Here is a 21,440-nt window from a genome sequence, read left to right as displayed (position 1 = left end):
GAGATTACTCTGCAATACCAGCACCGGCCAGTAGGAGTCACTGTGTGTGGAGCGAGGCAGGGATAGGAAATTACAGCATATCTCTGCCTCTCTCTACTACTCACTGATCCGTGGGGGAGCAGCAACACAGCACAGAGTCCAGACAGCAGCTCTACAGCTCAGGTAAGTGAGGGATGGGGGGAAAGGCAGCAGGGACACATGGGGACACTGAGACACTAGGGGACACATGTGGACACTGAGACACTAGGGGACATATGGGGACACTGAGACACTAGGGGACACAGACACTAGGGGACACATGGGGACACAGACACTAGGACACACTGAGACACTAGGACACATGGGGACACAGACACTGGGAGACCTGGAAACACTGAGACACTTGGGGACACTGGAAAACATGGGGGCACTGAGACACTAGGGGACACTGGGACACATGGGGATGCTGAGACATATGGGGACGCTGTGAGACATAGCGACATTGGGAGACACTGAGACATTGGGACACGGAGACACTATGTCCCCATTTCTCCCAGTGTCCCCATGTCCCCCATCCAGTGTCGCTAGTGTCTCGGTGTCCCCATGTCTCTGTGTGCCTAGTGTCCCCATGTTTCCCAGTGTCCCTATATGTCCCAGTGTCCCCATGTCTATGTCCACAACTGTCCTAACGTCTCCCAGTGTCCCCAAGTGTCTGTCTCCCAGCCAGTGTCCCCTAGTCTCCCAGTGTCCCCTAGTCTCCCAGTGTCCCCTAGTCTCCCAGTGTCTGTGTTCCCATGTCTCTGTCCCTAGTGTCTAAGTGTCCCCAAATGTTTCAGTTTCCCCATGTCTCCCAGTGTCTGTGTTCCTAGTGTCTCAGTGTGCCAAGTGTCCCCATGTCTCCCAGTGTCCCTATATGTCCCAGTGTCCCTATGTATATGTCCAATACTGCCCCCATGTCTCCCAGTATCCCCAAGTGTCTGTCTCCCAGCCAGTGTCCCCTAGTCTCCCAGTGTCCCCTAGTCTCCCAGTGTCTGTGTTCCCATGTCGCTGTGTCCCTAGTGTCTTAGTGTCCCCATGTCTCCCAGTGTCTGTGTCCCTAGGGTCTTAGTGTCCCCATGTCTCCCAGTGTCTGTGTCCCTAGTGTCTCAGTGTCCCCATTTCTCCCAGTTTCCCTAAATGTCTCTGTGTCCCCATGTCTCTGTGTCCCCATGTCTCTCAGTGTCCCTGCGTCTCTCAGTGTCCCCGCGTCTCTCAGTGTCCCCAGTATCCTAGTGACATGGGGACACACTGAGACATGGGGACACTGGGAGACTGGGTGACATGGGGACACTGACACTGTGATACACTGGGTGACTTGCGAGACTGAGACACTGGGAGCAATCCATCTATACAGCAGAATCAAACTGTGAGTAGTTTGTTGGTGATTTTACAGAATTTTCTCTGATGTCACTCCTTGTGATTATACAAATGATTAAGGCTGGTATTTTTTTTCAAGAAAGGTGGCAACCCTAACTACTCTTCACATACTCTTGCTTAAAGGAGCACTATATGGTCAGGAACACAATCATGTATTTCTGACCCTATTATGTTAAAATCACCACCCTGGCCCCTTCTTGGCTCCCTAAGTATAGTAAAATATGCTGCTGGGTCTGCATCTTAACTGACTGTCTGCTGACATTATCAGAAGTGGTGGTCTGAGCAAATTACAATACTTCCCCATAGGATTGGCTGATACTGGGCAGATCAGTGGCAGAGCCAGCACAAGCTCAACATAGCCCTGGCCAATCAGCATCTCCTCATAAAGATAAATTTAATCAATGCATCTCTATGAGGAAAGTTCAGTGTCTGCATGCAGAGGGTGGAGACACTGAATGGCAGTACTGCACACTAGGCAGTACTGTCACAGGAAGCACCTCTAGCAGCCATCTAAGGAGTGGCCAGTGGAGTTATTTTCTCTGAAAAGACAGTGTTTATTGCAAAAGGCCTGAATGGAATGATTCTACTTACCAGAACAAATACAATAAGCTGTAGTTGTTCTGGTGACTATAGTGTCCCTTTAAGTTTGGAAGCTTAAGAGGGATGTATGGGAACAAAACTTGTGTGGACTGGCTGACAATAAAATTAGTTTAGGTAATGCAGACGTTGGTCTCTCTAACACTGTGGCATGTCCCCTTTCTTTTACACTTACTACATACACCTTTTCTCTGTCCCAGACTATATACCAGGAACTTCTGCCTGCTAGTAAGAAGGTAAGGAGAGAAGTGGACCAGCGAGTGCTAGGGGACAGTCCTTAGAAAGCATGGAGTGAGCGCATCATTAGACGCATTTATGTCAAGCTCAGGGTGCTGCCTGCATAGTATGCCCTTAGTTGGACAGCCTGCAGGATTGGCGGGCAGCCAGACATGTATTCATGCCAGGCTGTCATTCAAATTCTTTGGACAGACATGCCCCCTTTTTGGGCATGTTCTCCCCTTTTGGCAGGTCTGGTCACGTGATTCGCACCAGTGGCCCACCCTTTTACCCCGCCCATTGACTTCCTGCTTCACTGGACTCTACAATTATCCGTACTATAAATCAACTTTTAACTAACCAACTATATCACATTCTAGTAATCTCATCTTTACAGTCAGTGGTTTATGGATTTACTTGAAAGATGAAAGCATAAATTAGAGAGAGATTAGCATAGAGTATGTGTTTTCTTATAGCTGCATCCTATGAGTTTCCCTCTAGCACCATCTCCATCAGATACATGACGCTTGGGAGGTATGACTGATTTAGTGTTTTTGGTTGATAAAATTCCGTAATTAGGCCCATCATAATTGTCAGCACCAGGCCCAGTGTGCTCTTAATCCGGCCCTGGGTAGAAGCTGACTGTCCTGGATCTGGTTGGGGCATTTTATCTTTTACAGTAAAAAGCACTTTTGAAAAAAAATATTGTGATTTATTTTGCAAAGTTGGACTCTTTCAGTCCGTATTCAGTTCTAGTATCCCCGTCAGTTCTAGTATCCCCGTCTCCTTGACACACGTTTTAGATTTGCTTTCAATCTGCAGTGCTATATTCACTGATCTCTGTATTGTAGCAAATTGATATCTGAGCGGCAAAATCAAGGCTAAAATAGGCGATCTGGAAAAATTCTCCAACCTGGCGTTAGTCACAACTTTTTATTTTTGCCTAAAATATGCAAATTGGATTTCAATTAGTATAATTCTCTGTTTAGCGAGTAAGCTATATTATTATGTTGCATTATTTTCTATAATATTTTTCTAGTAAGATAACGTTTTGCAGTTGTGGCCAGTTTAGCGTCTTTCTCCGACGCATATTACCTTCAGACCGGTAGTCCCATTCCATTGGCTCTCGTTTCTGCTTGGCAGCAAAGCCCAGCGCAAAAACCAGCAGCAGACATAACAGTCGTTCCATCATACTGGTACCTGCGAAATTCGAAAGAAAAATGTCACCTTTTGCCAAAGCCGTTATTTTAACATGTTTAATAGGTATGTGCACTACATTTTTTCAAGAATTGACCACTCAGCAGGGGATGGCACCCTACGGGACTCCAGATGTTGTGGACTACATCTCCCATGATGCTTTGCTGGCATGACGGCTGTAAGAGCATTATGGGTGATATTGTCTAAAACATCTGGAGTGCCAAAAGTTGCCTACCCCTGGACCGGGGAATCTGACATTTTGAGCCAAAATAGACAAATTGGGGAAGAAGGAATTCCGATGCAGGTCGTTTTTGTCAGCTTAGTATTTTTTCTTTAGTAATTCCCTGGTGAGTTTTGATTCAGGATGGATTGTGTCTGTGTATCGCGCTCGGTCCACACCTCTCGGAGAATTGGGTTGGGGTAACCACGTCTTCATGACGTCAGCAGGCAAGCAACGTTGGAAGAAGCCCCAGCGAGAGATAAAGGAAGGTGGAAACATGGGGGGCTGTATTGTGGGGGGCAAAGGTTTGTATTCCTAACGCCTTAGTGTTCTTTTCATGTATTTTTTTCTTATTTTTTAAGGAATGTTAGACCCTTTTCAGAATTTGATGGCCAGGATGAAACGGGTAAATTCTAAACACCTTCGGACAGTTCCTTCTAGTGTGGGCATGATAGGAGTGTGATGGACTGGGGTAGTCAGTGCGGGGTTAATGAGTATTACAGGGGCCAGTCTCAGAGCCATTCCCATCTGGGCCAGCAAGTCACATGTTCACCGAGAATCAGCAGGAAAAGTGAGAGTGAATCAAAAAACAAAATCTGTCTTCAGTGTGAGTCACATGTGTGAGTGGAACGTTGGAAGCATTATTGTAACAACACTTCTCACTAAACAGACACCCCCTCCTTATACAGAGACACTTCCTCCTTATACAGAGACACCACCTCCTTAAACAGAGAAACCACCCTTATACAGAGACACCCTCTCCTTATACAGAGACACCACCTCCTTATACAGAGACACCACCCTTATACAGAGACACCCCCTCCTTATACAGAGACATCACCTCATACAGAGACACCCTCTCCTTATACAGAGACACCCCCTCCTTATACAAAGACACCATCTCCTTATACAGAGACACCACCCTTATACAGAGAAACACCCTCCTTATACAGAGACACCACCCTTCCCTCACCCCCTCCTTATACAGAGACACCACCCTTATACAGAGACACCACCATTCCCTCACCGCCTCCTTATACAGACACACTCTCCTTATACAGAGACACCACCCTTCCCTCACTCTCTCCTTATACACAGACAGCACCCTCCTTCACTCCCTCCTTATACAGAGACCCCTTTTCCTCACCATCTTTTTATACAGAGATACCACCCCATCCTTACACAAAGATACCACTCCTCCCTCACCCCACTCCTTATACAGAGACATTACACCTCCCTTACCCCCTCTATATACACATATATACGCCTCTCCTGTCCCCTCCTTATACAAAGATACAGCCCCTCCCTCACCTCCTTCTTATACAGAGCTCTCACCTACTCTTTATACAGAGACATCACCCACCCCTCAACCCTGCTAATACAAATACATAATTCCTCTTACCTTGCCCTTATACAGGGAATTCATTATACATACTTTTAATCTTCAGCTTAAACAGATACAGTATCTGAAACCTCCTCTTTATAAACAGATGTCAGGACACCCTCATCTCACCTACCCCCAACACAGAGACATCAGGACACCCTCATCTCACCTACCCCCAACACAGAGACATCAGGACACCTTCATCTCACCTACCCCCAACACAGAGACATCAGGACACCCTCATCTCACCTACCTCCAACACAGAGACATCAGGACACCCTCATCTCACCTACCCCCAACACAGAGACATCAGGACACCCTCCTCTCACCTACCCCCAACACAGAGACATCAGGACACCCTCATCTCACCTACCACCAACACAGAGACATCAGGACACCCTCATCTCACCTACCCCCAACACAGAGACATCAGGACACCTTCATCTCACCTACCCCCAACACAGAGACATCAGGACACCCTCATCTCACCTACCACCAACACAGAGACATCAGGACACCCTCATCTCACCTACCCCCAACACAGAGACATCAGGACACCTTCATCTCACCTACCCCCAACACAGAGACATCAGGACACCTTCATCTCACCTACCCCCAACACAGAGACATCAGGACACCCTCCTCTCACCTACCCCTAACACAGAGACATCAGGACACCCTCATATCACCTACCCCCAACACAGAGACATCAGGACACCATCATCTCACCTACCCCCAACACAGAGACATCAGGACACCCTCATCTCGCCTACCCCCAACACAGAGACATCAGGACACCCTCATCTCGCCTACCCCCAACACAGAGACATCAGGACACCCTCATCTCACCTACCCCCAACACAGAGACATCAGGACACCCTCCTCTCACCTACCCCCAACACAGAGACATCAGGACACCCTCATCTCGCCTACCCCCAACACAGAGACATCAGGACACCCTCATCTCGCCTACCCCCAACACAGAGACATCAGGACACCCTCATCTCACCTACCCCCAACACAGAGACATCAGGACACCCTCCTCTCACCTACCCCCAACACAGAGACATCAGGACACCCTCATCTCACCTACCCCCAACACAGAGACATCAGGACACCTTCATCTCACCTACCCCCAACACAGAGACATCAGGACACCCTCATCTCACCTACACCTAACACAGAGACATCAGGGCACCCTCATATATATCTCATTGTATAGTTTGTGACTACAAAGCCTAACATCCTAAATACACACAATTAACCCCCACATGTTTATTCACTGGAAAGGCTACTTCACACGTTAGTCACACACAGTGTGCGCCTTACATTGCCCCTCGAGGAGGGTGAGGGCAAGTCCCACATGATGACATTATATATCAGGAGCCGCAGGACACCTGTGGTACCCCATACCTAATGCTGCTCGCCTCTTCCTAAATAATCCTCTGTGGCCGTCTGCGCACAAGTTGGACGATCTCTGTATTTCAGACAGCTGGCTTCCACACTCCGCATTTTATCCTCTCCACCCTTCCTTCCATGGATCCAGCCCCTTGTCTGATCTCACCGGGATGGCTCACACATTGCTAGCGTGTCTGTAACAGACCCAAGTGGTTACACTCCTCAGTGTGTTAGTGGGGGGTCCTACACTTCGAATCAGAGTAGTGCACCCCTTAAACATCTGAAGTCAATTCCACATTTTGGAAAAAAGAAGACGTGATTCTGTGACGGTGCCTTGCCTATCAGCACTGACCCCATATCGGTCCTCCTTAATAAATTCCTGCAATTTTCTATCTATGCCTCTGAGCGGTCAGATTCCTAGTGTTTAACCTTGCTCTGTTAATGCTCTGTATAAAACCATAAGTGGTTGGATCGACATGCGGTATAATATAAGGAGAGCTTTCAGTACTATTGAAAAATATTTCCCAATTTCCTACTTCCTGACTATTTTGCTTGAGATTCTTACATCGGGTCATTTGTGTCTGGTTTGTAACATACACAGATTGTGAGTCACTTTCCGTGAAATCACCTATAACTTGTTTAACGTTTTTCTCTTGGGATGGGATTTAGGAGATGACATCGCAATCCAGTTCAGTCTTGGCACAGTCAGGGCACACACAGTGCGGAACACTTTTTCATTTTAACTCTTCTCTATATGCTGATTGACAGGTGCAAAAGGCGGAGCCTAAACCCCATGATTGTCAGGAATCCGAGGTGGAGGCACTTCGCTCCAGAATGACAGTAAATACAGAGGTGTGGATTTCTACATTACATTTTTCTGAGCTCACCTTTAAACATTGCATACACCGCTTTACTGAAAGAATGCTTCCTCTCCCAGAATCCCATGCAAAATATGCAAATGAGAGCAAACAGCTCTGTCACAAGATTTCTGATCCGTGTTTCTGGAGGTTGCCATAGTGACAGTCTGATATTTTATATTTAGTTTTCGTGAAACAGATTCAAAAGTTATAATCTAAACCTGTGATGTTTTTACGCTACGGCCGAGCCCATACTTGGGTCAGTCTGTACACAATGGTGTGTGTGTGTGTGACAGCCTAGACCCCTTGTACACAACAGTCTGACGCAAATACAGTTAGGAAATTGGGTTAAAAATTGCAATGTGAGTACTTGGTTGTTTTTTGCACATATTAAGGCAGCAATTTATATTGCACATTATCAAGATTTGTTTTATTGGCACTTTGTGTGAATATTGTCTATATATGTGTGTGTTACACTTGGCGACGCACTGTTTTGTTTTGTTTTTTGATTCATTGTATATATTATACTGCACTTTCATTTTTTTTCAGGCACATATTATAGCCTTAGAGACACAGTGCACTTATTGTTGGTTAACGTGTTCCATCAGACTGCCTTAGCGTTAGTTAAAACTTGTTTGTGCCAAGTCTTTCATTTGAATAAAAAGGTCCAGGACCAGAAATATAGCAGATCGCCTAACACGAGGGTCACACAACCGCTAACAAAACAGCCATCATGCACGCACAATGGGAGGAATGCAAATAGGATATCCCAAAAATACAAAGTAACACGCATCACGAACGCAGTGACATGCGCATAGCAATGCTATCACTTCATCAGGTGGATATTCTGAGCGGATGTCTAGGCTCTAGTCACTTTGTTTAACAATTTGAATTCTCCTGAAACAGGCTCTCTCATCCTGTGCGGGGTACAGGGACAGAATGCACCTCACATTAGGAGAAAATACAGCTAAAAAAAAAGGATGGATCATGGGCTGGAAAGAGAAAGTTATATAACATGACTGTGTGGATTCATGCAGCAATGTGTGTATCTTCTAGTTTGGAAAACACATCTGTTAAAAGATATTTAAAGTCTGAAATCATATGCCCCCCCCAAAGGGTCTTTAAAAAAAATATTTTACACGTGTTCTAGAGATTTGGAATGACGTTCATGGAATGCCTTCTTAAAAGTGTAAATAACAACTATTCGTCTTATTGCACAATGCACAGAAGAGGTTTACTGCAGCTATGGGATGGGTAACGGTATGGATTCGGAGAGACCTGTTTACATCTTGCCCATGGGATTGCTGCCAATAATGAGCCATTGGTACATAAAGCAGGCCTGGTTAAAGTGGCTCGAGTGGGCGCTTAGAGAGGTGTTTATGTTCCGATCACAGCAAAGCTCCTGAATTCTACCTCTCTAAATCATTCCCGGGTCATTTTTTTTTTCCAAGATGAAAGGCGTATTTAAGCTCAGCTGCGAGGGGCCGGAAGGGATTTTTTATGAAATCCCTCAGGATTTTACTGACGGAGTCTGGAAACCATTCTTTTATGACACGAGAGAAGAGAAACATAAAAATGTATGCTCAAATGTAAGCGTGATCGCATCCGTTAACACATCCACGAGCAGGGAGCTGCACAACCACTCACGGAACTGAAACAATGCGCCCCACATGGTGAGGTTTCCCCAAGTTAGAACCAGAGGCCAGAAAGAGTGAATGCTGCTCTTTGTATACATTGCGAACGCCGACTCTGGGCCCAGGATTTCACGTAGACCTATAAATGTATTCTACTGCTGATCATTTTAAGATTTTTTTATTATCAGCAGTTGGTTATCAGCGTTTAGCATGCTACATATTCAGAATATCTGATTTTACGAGCTGCTCCCATGAGGAGTGATATTCCACAGCCGCGGCGAGCAGTGTGGGAAAAAGTAATCGTATGTTAGACGCGCCGAGACACACTTACCATGTTTATATATACATAATACTTTTACAAGCCTTGTCTTACATTCAGGATAACTTTGAGTCTATAAAACAGTGTTGAACTCCTTTAATGTACCGCATATTATATCAAGATAGGAATAAACTTGATGACTGTTGTATGAGTCAGGCATTAGTACCGTACGATACATTGGAGATCTTGAAAGATTAAACATAGATTGAGGGGGGGGGGGCTATAACTGGGAGAGATCACATTGCTGTTTAGATCCGTGTTAATAAACCCCCCCTGTAAAAACAAAAACAATATATATATATATATATATATGATTTAGCTTTTAGAAAAGTCGAAGGCCGCCTACAGTTTGCATTTTACCGATTAAAGCCCCAAAATTGTATTAGCATCCTTCCTATTTAATACAGCATGGTGTTTACTTTTGAGGATGAAATAGAAAGAGTTTCTGCCCCCCCGCCCCCCAGAAGAATAGCATAGCTTGCTGCACCTCAAGTGATCTGCAGGTACATGTGTGATGTCTCTCTCAAACATCTACTAGAGGGACTTCCTGGTGTGGTACTGCAATATGTTCAACATCTTTATATTCAGCATAAGGACACTGATTCACTCCCCATAGAGATGCATTGAAGGATTGCATCTGAGGAGATAGGGATTGCCGCACATGTACACTAACTACCAGTGCTTTCTCATAGGGAACATCGGGGTGCCTGAAATCACAAGTAACAATGATCTCAACCAGTGGAGGAGCTGCGGCAGGACCGGAGTGTCAGATGAATAAAGGTGAGTAAATCTATTTATTTGCCTATTTCGGAGGGGGGTGGCCAATAATCTTTCTAGCTAGTATTACACTATAACGTTAGGATAACATGTTTCTTTTCCTAAGGTTACTGTTCCTTTAACGGGACATTCGTTTCATTGAAGTGGTTATAGTGTCTCGAGTCCCCGGGCACTGTCCTTCCCTTCAGTGTTAAAGTATTTTTAATGTTCTAATGCTAAACTAGAGTCCCCAGCAGCTCCATCACCTCTGTGCTGCTTGTTGTAATGAGGAAGTATTAGCCTGAGAAGCCGTGGGCGGCTGTAATTGGCTCAGTGTCAGCTGACTGCTTTCAACCTATCACCGTGCCCATTGCTGGTATGACTCTGTATGGCTAGAAGGAAGTGTGTAATCTTTGCCTTAGCCACACCTCTAGTGGAGGTGGAGTTATGAACCCTCAAGCAGTGTTAAAGTGGTCGAAAATGGTTTAATACTGAATGTAGGGACAGTTTCAGATGACTCCAGGCACCATAGCCAATGAGATGAAATGGTTATAGTGCCTGCAGTGTCCCTTTAAGTGCACTATAAAGCTCTGTTTACGGTTTTCAGTTAATAGAGCCATGTTGATGGCTGCTGCTGAGCAGGCATTTCAGAAATCAGTGACGAGGATGTCTCAACAGATATATGGATGCTAATTTTTGAGAAATGGTTGTTTGTGGCTGAATGGAGGGAGACATGGATTGGTTACTCTTACAGGTTGTTACAACACTCGGAGTGTCCCTTTAATAAACATACGCAGTGCTGTTCAGTAAAAGAGCCTGTGGGAGTAAACAGTATGAATAAATGCCATGATTCATGATGATTCATTCCCAATAAAGTTATTTTGGAGGAGGTTTTAGTAGTGGTTGGCACAGGGGATATTTTGCCACTGACATTTCCCATGATGCTTGCTGGCAGACCCGCAAGGAAAATACTTGCGGGTAAGAAGGATTCCCATCACAGCTTCAGAAGGCGTGGGACAAGAAACGCAGCTATTTGTGAATTACATCAGTGGAGGCTGGTTCGAGGAGTCAGTGGAGGCTGGTTCGAGGAGTCAGTGGAGGAGCTGCCCCCGTGTATATGCTTCCACTTGCCATACCACAGGCCCAGTGGCCAAAACTAATGTAGAGAGAGCCCAGGTGCAAGAATTTTTTGGAGCCCCCGTATCTCAAGGATGGGCAAAAGTTAGATCCCCATCTGTCGTACAAATCCCAGTGTAGTGCTGGTTTTCAAACAAAGGGGTGTCTTTATGTATAATGTTGGTGTTTTTATAGAGAGCTGTGTGTGTATGTAGTGTTGGGGTTTGAATGCAGGGATGTATTTGTGTCTAGTGTTAGTGAGATACAGAGATGTATGCACATATATACATAGGCACACAGATACAAACATCTACACACACTGACAAACATACAGATACATAGACACACAGACATTCAGTGTTATCTTGGAATTCCTTAAGATTGCATTAAACTGCAACCATTTAAGTTTAAAGATAACTTCTTTCTCCAAATTGCTGGAACAACCATAGGGGCAGCCATGGCGCCCTCTTATGCCAACGGATACATGTTGTGGTTCAAACAAAAATATATCCTGTCCACTTTCAAGAATAACATTGTAAAACATGCTAGATTTGTGGATGACATCTTCCTCATCTGGAAGGACACCAGTGTTCATTTGAACTCAATGGTAGACCAGATTAACTCTTCTTTGTTACCAGTGAAACTAACTGCAACATGGGACCAGACTACAATAGACTTTCTGGATGTTACTGTATATAAAAAGAATCACACCTTGGGGAACACCCTATCCTGGAAGGAGACAACCAGAAACACATTGCTCCAGGCTTCCAGTTTCCATCCAAAACATTTTAACCCCTTAAGGACCAAACTTCTGGAATAAAAGGGAATCATGACGTGTCACACACGTCATGTGTCCTTAAGGGGTTAAAGAGCCATTGCCGATTTCCCATTTCCTGAGAGCTCTCAGATAGAACAGTGTAGCAGCCACTGGTCTTGTCCAGAGCTAATGAGAAAGCCTTGGAACGCGTTTCCCAAGGAGTGACAGCTGACAGAATATCATGCAACAGATTATTCTTACCACTTACATTTCATACAGGTACAATGGCCATCAGAAAGGCAACACATAAACACTGGGATATTCTCAAAGTGGACAATACTCTACCTACTAAATTCCAATACAATCCGATAATTTACAGAAGAAACCGCAATTTAAGAGACCTGTTGGTATGGAGTAACCGTCGACATTGCTATATGAAGTCATCATCAATCAAGAAGAACGGGTGATTTGAATGCGCTGCCTGCGTGACTTGCAGCCACAGGACGAGTGGAACAACATTCGCACATCCACACACCGGCATAAGAATACCTATAACACTATATTACGTGTACTACAGACCATGTAGTATACATTATTACATGCCCGCGTGGACTTTCCTTCGTAGGAAAGACAGACTTAACCCTGAATGACCGAATTTCAAGACTCACACACATAAAAAAAAATAGTGGCCAAGCATTATTTCCTGGCAGCACAACACAGTCTTCCCACGCTACGGCTTATAGCGATTGACCATGTCCCTGTTCTGCCCTGTGGAGGGGACCAATCCAAACTATTACTCCCGCGTGAAGCCTTTTGGATTCAACATCTGGGAACAGTGGCCCCTACAGGCCTCAATGAAAACATTATATATGCAATGTTCCTGTGATTGATCCATAGACCCGTTATTGATTTTGACACACAGTTTAGGCTACTAGAGTAGCTAACCAGTTAGCAGGCACTCGGCTGTATGTTTATTATTTAAAATAGTTTATTTATGTGATTGATTATGATCTCGTGTAGGCAGATTTGAATATAAATCTTGGGTAACCCATGGGGGTTCTATATTATGTTTATATTTGAGTCTCTTGTAGATAGTATATATCCTTGTTCTACAGAATAGTCTGTTTAATAGGTTTTGTACACTGGCGTGCCTTGGTTGCTGCATACGATCTCACACTTTCCTCCATACTGTTGTCACACTTCATCATAGCTTCGCTTAATGATGTTATATCTTTGTGAATCCAGTTCCTGGCTCCGTGATCTGGATTATGTTATAGTAGCAATATCAATAAATTGCATAGTGAACTTCGGTCACTTTTAGGTAACACTGTATCTATAGAATCTTGCACACTGACCCTCAGTCTATAGTTTAAATTCCTTTTGAGTACAATCATTTTTTTTTCCTCTACACCTTGGTCTCCATTATTCACCATGCATGCTTGCCACTTCTGGGTGTCTCCGCACCGGTCTGTCCCCATTTGCCCACTTTTTTTTTTTTTTTGCCTGTGTACAATGAGATTTCCTCCACGTGAGATATCTCGGATTGCACCACTCCTATGCTCTTTTCCACTTACCTTTCACGATTTATTCACACAAAGATTTGTTGTGTAATCTCCTAGCAACCACATTTAGTCACGTGATTACGTCACTTGGGATTCATCCAGTTCCGGGTGCAATCAGTCTTCGAGCTGTCTTCTCCCACTATTGGTAATTTTTATAGTTTATTTCTCACATAAAGTTACACTTACACCTAAACTGTGATCTTGAAATAGACCCTTAAAGAGTCGAAACGTCAATAGTTTTTTACACATTATTTGATTGATTTTTAAAAAATAAATACACTAGCCACCTTTAAATCTAAGACCTGCGAGTGCATCTTATTTTACTTTTTGTGCTACATATTTCAACGTGGGATATCTGCACGCAGGCAAGTCTACAGGTGATACTCTAAAAATTAGAATGTCGTGCAAAAGTTCATTTATTTCAGTCATGCAGCGTAAAAGAGGAAACTAATATATGAGATAGACGCATTACATGCAAAGCAAGATAGTTCAAGCCGTGATTTGTCATAAGTGCGATGATTATGGTTTACAGCTCATGAAAACCCCAAATCCACAATCTCAATAATTCAGAATATTACATGCAATCAATAAAACAAGGAGTGTACATAGAACAATATTGGACCTCTGAAAAGTATAAGCATGCATATGGACTCAGTACTTGGTTTGCGCCCCTTTTGCAGTAATTACTGCCTCAATGCGGCGTGGCATGGAAGCTATCAGCCTGTGGCACTGCTGAGGTGTTATGGAAGGCCAGGATGCTTCAATAGCGGCCTTCAGCTCTTCTGCATTGTTCGGTCTCATGTCTCATCTTTCTCTTGGCAATGCCCCATAGATTCTCTATGGGGTTCAGGTCAGGTGAGTTTGCTGGCCAATCAAGCACAGTAACCCCACGGTAATTGAACCAGCCTTTGGTGATTTTGGCAGTGTGGGCAGGTGCCAAGTCCTGCTGGAAAGCTCGTCTGCGGAAGGAAGCATGAAGTGCTCCAAAATCTCCTGGTAGACGGCTGCGTTAATCCTGGACTTAATGAAGCACAGTGGACCAACACCAGCAGATGACATGGCTCCCCAAATCAACACAGACTGTGGAAACTTCACACTGGACTTCAAGCATCTTGCAGTGTGTGCCTCTCCATTCTTCCTCCAGACTCTGGGTCCTTGGTTTCCAAATGAGATGCAAAAGTTGCTCTCATTAGAAAAGAGGACTTTGGACCACTGAGCAACAAACCAGGTCTGTTTTTCTTTAGCCCAGGTAAGACGCTTCTGACGTTGTTTGTTGTTCAGGAGCGGCTTGAGAAGAGGAATACGACATCCGAAGCCCATGTCCAGGATCCGTCTGTATGTGGTGGCTCTTGATGCACTGACTCCAGCCTCAGTCCACTCCTTGTGAAAGTCCCCAACATATTTGAATGGCCTTTTCCTGACAATCCTCTCCAGGCTGCGGTCATCCCTGCTGCTTGTGCACCTTTTTCTTCCACATTTTTCCCTTCCACATAACATTCTATTAATGTGCTTTGATACATCACTTTAGGGAACATCCAACTTCCTTCACAATTACCTTTTGAGGCTTTCCGTCCTTATGGAGGTTGTCAATGCTAGTTTTCTGCACAACTGTCAGGTCAGCAGTCTTCCCCCTGATTGTGATTACTACTGAACCAGACTGAGAAACCATTTAAAGGCTCAGAAACCCTTTGCAGGTGTTATGGCTTACTTAGCTGATTAGAGTGGGACACTGTGAGCCTAGAATATTGCACCTTTTCACCATATTCTAATTTAGTGAGATTGTGGGTTTTCATGAGCTGTAAGCCATAATCATCGCACTTATGACAAATCACGGCTTGAACTATCTTGCTTTGCATGTAATGCATCTATCTCATATATTAGTTTCACCTTTTACGTTGCATTACTGAAATAAATTTTTGCACGATATTCTAATTTTTTGAGTATCACCTGTAGATGTTGGTGGAGTGCCAAGCTGACTTCTATTAGACGCACAGACACACAAATACACATACAGGGCAAAATAGACACATTTTAGGCACCCTCCTGTTTCCTACCTTTTGGGTACAGCAGGATGGCATCCTTGGGGTGCAGTGTGCTGGTTGAGGCTGGTGGGATTAGGTGCAGGTCCTCCCAATCCGGATCCTTTCCTCCGTGCATTCTCCTCAGTCTCTCCCGTGCGGCTCAGTGTTCATCTGGAAGGAAGGAACTGGCTCTTACTTCCTTCCCGCACTGCCATTATTAAAGGGGCCTGGTCACAGTAATAAATGTGGACACATTGCCATCGGGTGGGCCTAACTGCATGTTATTGGATGTCTGCAGACCCTTCTCCAATCCGGCCCAATCTCACTGATTTGCAAGTTACCAGGTTATGTCACAAGGCTTGTAGGCTCCTACCAGAAATTCCATACGGTCTTGGTCATCATGGGATAAGAACTATTAGACTGACTTTTTATCAGTGAATGAGGTCTTACTGATTCAGGGTGCAAGTACATGGTGTTAAATGGGCAAAGCCAACAGGTCAAGTCTAGTTCCCAGCCATCTCTAAACGACACAGGCTATTAAATGCAGGTTAGTAGTGTTCACCTTTAATGTTGTAGTGTTACTTATGTCATTACACAACCCAGAAGGTAACTAAATAAGAGTTAAATTAAGTACCTTGAAAACTACGACACATATTGAAAATCTAAAGGGCTAGGATAGGAAGGTCAACTGAGCCATACAATGCATAGGGACTCCACCCTTAGGAACTAGTGGTATCTCGTCCAGGGTAAGGAATAACAAACATATTGCTTTATTCCCCCCAAACAGACCCCGGTTTAATTTTGTTACTCTTTAGGCTTGAGTGGAGGATACTTTGTGTTACCCTGTATGGGGGCTTTTAAATATTGCCAAAATATATTACAGAAATCTCTGCCTCCCATGGGGCTGACTTTTCAAACTGTTACACGTTTTTATAAACACATCTGGTGGTTCTGAAAAGTTGGGAGATGTTGCTGATGTCCTTTGACTGTGAGGGAAAGATCACCAATACCCTGACCCGTGGCAGAGGTATGTGACCCAAGAAAAGGAAAGTGAGTGGGCTCAAAAACAAATAAAAAAAAATAAACATGTTCCATTTTTAAAGAGCTTTTATTTCACTTTAGTAGTCAGAACATAATGAACACTACTCTGATCACTCTCTGCCCCACACTCCTAGAAAACACCATGAAAATATTATTAAATTAACGAAAATCTTGCAGCTATACGCCAATCCCTTGCAGGATGAATAAATTAACACTGCAGGAAGATAACCGCCATGTTTCTTTAATGTCAGAAATCCCAGAGAACGGAACATTATGTACCTTTTCTGACACACACTGGGCAATAACTACAAAAAAAGAAAAATATTCTACAATCCAAATAATAAAAACAAGTCGTCATTGTAGGACGGGAAGTGAGGGAGTATTAACACAAGGCCTGAACATTTCTGCCCTCTGTCTGGCTGAGATTGGTGGGTAAAACATCATTGGGGATCCTTGAAAGGATGGGTGAGGAATGTTAGTTATTAGAAGCCAGGGGATATGTAGTATTGTTCAAAGACAATAAGGCACTCTTGACTTTGGTTAATTTCTTTGGGTGCTAAATTGATACTTAAATTTAGCCCTGGGGTTCTCAATTGCTGGATTAACACTGAAAATCGGGAGACCAAGCTACTTTCAGTGGGTCTTCACGGCTTAGAACAAGCACATAATAAACATTTTCAATGCAATAGAGATGTCTGATACTGAAAAAGGTCTACAAAATGAGTTTGTAGATATATCCTTACCTCGAAATTACAAATTAATGCATCAATTAGCTACATTTATATTGGAATAAAAAGTTGCCAAGCCAACATCAGGTACATAACTTGGGGTCTGTCAACAAATATCCCCAGATTCTAACAAAGGAAATGGGACAGCACACATTTAAAAGCAACAGTGTAAACACCATAACCACTAAAGCTTACAGTTTGATTTTGGTGTAAAAAAATAAAAAATGTTAAGGTATGATCTCTCCAGTTTTTGACTGACCAAATGGCGAGGATCACCAAGCAATCACAGCCTGTGAAATGCTATGAGTGTAGAGTTGCAAACACAAAGTAAGCAGGACATTCGATATTAGCAAAAGGTCTTTAAGGGGACAATCCAATCACCCAAATCACCTGGTGTTTGGTGATGTCAATGGATGCATAGATGCTGTCCCTGCAGCCTCGCTGTTGTAAACTGTGCCGTTACAGAGAAAACGCACTGCTTGCATTTTGCAGTTTCCACACCTTTCACCTGCCATTCAGACTGCCAATAGGGGCGCCAGACCAATATACATTCAGTTATGGAATCTGACTTCCAACATCAACAAGCAAAGTGTGCCAATCCGAGACACTGTGTACGCCCAATGTTTTTCCAATAAAAAGCACTGGATTCAATGCTTATTATAGAGAATCACAGGAATCGAGGGATAGGCGAGACTGCTGTGGATGCATAGTGTGTCCTCTATGAGAAGCATCTGATTGGACAAAGTCAGGTTTATAGAGATTTTGCGACTTCCTGTGATATCCCCCACAACATATAGAGATATATAAAAGAATATATCTAAACATCAGCATCATTTTGGTGTTCGCTCTGCTAGCAGAAATGTTGGGGGCCAATACGAACCCAACGATAAAGGGTTAACTCAACCACCATGACTACTTCAGTGATTTGAAGTGGTCATGGTGGTAGGATTCTGGATGTGCAGCGTTTCTGTTTGAACCATTCAGAGATATGTGCACTTGTGTGCCGGGGGTTAGGAACGCTGCTCCAGACTGCCAATTGTCAATTCTGAGCATATTTTACATCTATTAGTGTGCACTGCACGCGTGCAGACCTAACAATCTTATCCCTTGCAGGCACGGCACTTCCTCTCCCCTTCTTCCCTCTATGTGGTTCCTTGTATCTTCTCTTTCCCCCTGCGCACTGAGCCAGCGTCCGTGTGTTTGGACCGCGCAAGTGCAGGCAAGATGTCAGATGGGATGTGGAAATCAGCGCCGGGAGATTCAGGTAATAACAGGTACGTTTTGGTGCTGGATTACAGGTAAGTTTTAAACTTTGTGTTTATGTGGGTGTGTGCCCAATAGAGGGCAAAATAATTTGATAAAAATGGTCAGAGAAGCCCTTTAATAACTCTGGTCTACTCACTAACCTGCAAGTTGTAGAATATTTTTTAATAGTACCATTTTTCTGCCTCAGTTTTGTATTTTGCATTACGTGTATACACCCTGCTATGTCACTAATAATTCTGTACACTAGGACAGATTATAAATTATAGAGATTACACATCACCACACCAAGACTTGTCACCAGGACAATTCATTTCCTACAAAATTTCTTTAACATTGTATTCTGGGTAGGACATCGTACTTCTATTCTGGGTTAATGTGAAAAAAATACAAATCACAACAGATAGTCACAAGAGAATTGCTAAACCCACCACACCCTCCTAGGGCCTATTACATCTTCAACAACAGTTTCCGTCCACCATCTCTTAGTTTTCAACCTGCTCTTCATTTTCTGTTTACATTCTACTTACTTTTATGTTAACACACAACATTAAGCCCTGCACTCAGACTCTCACTACTATGGGCCAGCAGCAATCCATCATCAGCCCAAATACATAGACAAAAAAAAAGTCACCTGCAAACAATGCCCAATCCTTATGCACATTTAAATAACAGAGGTTTTTAGCATCAAAGTGTTAAACATAAAAAAAAACTGTGTTAAACTTGCCTAGGAATTTGGGATAGTGTGCAGTTAATAGTTTTTAATGTTGTTCCTTTTCCTCTTATAGCATTAGGTTCTATCTTTTCACACAGTTTGGGATATTATAGGCACCAAAATAACTTTAGCTAAATGAAGCAGTTTTGGTGTATAGATCGTGCCCCCTGCAGTCTCACTGCTCAATTCTCTGCTATTTAGGAGTTAAATCACTTTGTTTATACTGCTAAAGATTTCTAAAGTCAGTTTACATCGGATGGAAATGAAACCTTAATTTAATGCAGGCTGTGTCAGTCACAGCCACGGGGTGTGTGGCTAGGGCTGCATAGACAGAAACAAAAGTGATTTAACTCCTAGATAAATGGCAAATAATTGAGACTGCAGAGGCATGATCTATACACCAAAACTGCTTCATGAACAGGACTTATTCGCTCCTGGTGAATATTGCCCTGCCTCGGTGCGTGATTATATGAAATGATCAGATAGTAACTTTTTGAATGCATACTTACAAATTTAGCACACGTGGCCTGTGGTAAACCTCAGCTGACACAACTTGGGTTTCTCTTGTGAGGGAACCAAGTGTACAGCTGGAGCCATAGATCTCTTACCTTTTAACCAAGGGCATATTGTATCTGTTCTTTTTTTTTTTTTTTTTTTTTTTTTTTTATTCTTTATTTTATGCGTGCAGACATTAAACAAGCAGAGTTGCACTGCCACAACAGCTGGTGCAAGTCGATTTTTACACATGTATTAACAGTAGTATTATGGCATCAAAAGCATTGCACATTTTTTATATAGGGGGAGAAAACTAGTTTAAATTGTAAGCTTATATATCACAGTTATAAACAGTAAATAACAACATGAGGAATTCAGAGGATAGGAACCCCTGGTTTGTATTGCCACTGGGTACTTATAGTGAGTAAAGATACATAGTCCTCCGCATTGCAGACAGGATTGTCTGAATATGAGTGGGCTCTTGGTGCCGAAGATTTATCCTACTCCACATATGGGCAACTGCATACAGTCCTTCAATTTGCCAGTACTGGTGTTGTGGCTTGTCTCCAGGCTGCTCAGAGAGAAGTGACAGGCCTTTTGAGTGTACGCTGCTGGTAGGTCGCTGTAACATGGATCACTGCTTTTAGTAGCCTGGACAGCAGTGGTTGCTCTCACTGCTTGTCCCGTGTTGCTCCTGTTCCTCCTTGCTGGGTCTCGGGTTCGAGGGAGCACCAGAGGTCGGGCAGCTTTCTGAGCACCCGGGTTTCTGGTCGCAAGATCCTCCAGAAGGGTCTCCCCTCCGTGTGATTGGTGATCCTGTACCACAGCTTGGGTTACTTGCGGGGTTGTGGAGTGAGGTCTGCCATTTAAGCGCTCCCAGAACTCCTGACAGAGCTTGTCAAATCGAGCTTCAAAGCTCTCCCTCCACGCTGCGATTGCGGGGCTCTCCTGGTGCTGAGAGTGCTGTATTGCGGCGGCCATCTTGGGCTCGCCATGCGGTTGGTCATTCTGTGGAGGATCCTGCCATTGCTGAGAAGCATGTTTCCCCAGGGGGGACCGGGATAACCCCCGCCGGTCCAAAGGGGGGGGTCGCGGGGCTGCAGGAGAACAGTTGCAAGGAGCATGTCCTGTACCGGGAGATCGGCCGCCTCTCCCAGGCCCTGGACTGCTATACATGGTAGGCCTCAGTGTCGGTCGCCGTGGGCACTTTGATTCTCGGGTCCACACCCGTATCCCCGTGTTCCTGCTCGATGCTAGGTAGGGCACCAGTCGTGTTAAGCAGTTTGCAGCAGTATTTGGGCATAAAAAGTGTGCTTTTGTGCCTGATTGTGCCAGAGCTATCACCAAGCACGTCTGGCCATCTTGGGTGCCAGGCCCCGCCCCCTATTGTATCTGTTCTGTATTATAGGGACAATTTATTGTGGAAACTGCACACTGAATGTATCTCTAACACATGGGGGGCGGAGGGACAATTGGTTACTAAAATCTTCATCTTAGCAACAAAACAAAAAAATACAACACTATTAGAAGTCCCTTGGCCCCCACAACCCAAAAACTAAAATAATTTTACTAAAACAAGGATCGAGCTTCTATGGGATAGCAGGGATAAGGCACTCGATAAAGCATTGTCATCATCCAACTTCATAAATAAATGGTTTATTTAACAAGATATTCTCCTCACCCTCTGTTGTTAAAACCGGGGCTCAACAAACCATGTAACTATTGAATATGACTCACATTAACCTCAGCCAGAGGCTGTAATCCATCAA

The sequence above is a fragment of the Pelobates fuscus genome, chromosome 5 (genome assembly GCF_036172605.1).
Source record: "Pelobates fuscus isolate aPelFus1 chromosome 5, aPelFus1.pri, whole genome shotgun sequence".
NCBI lineage: Eukaryota > Metazoa > Chordata > Amphibia > Anura > Pelobatidae > Pelobates > Pelobates fuscus.
Note: the sequence above shows the minus strand (reverse complement) of the source record.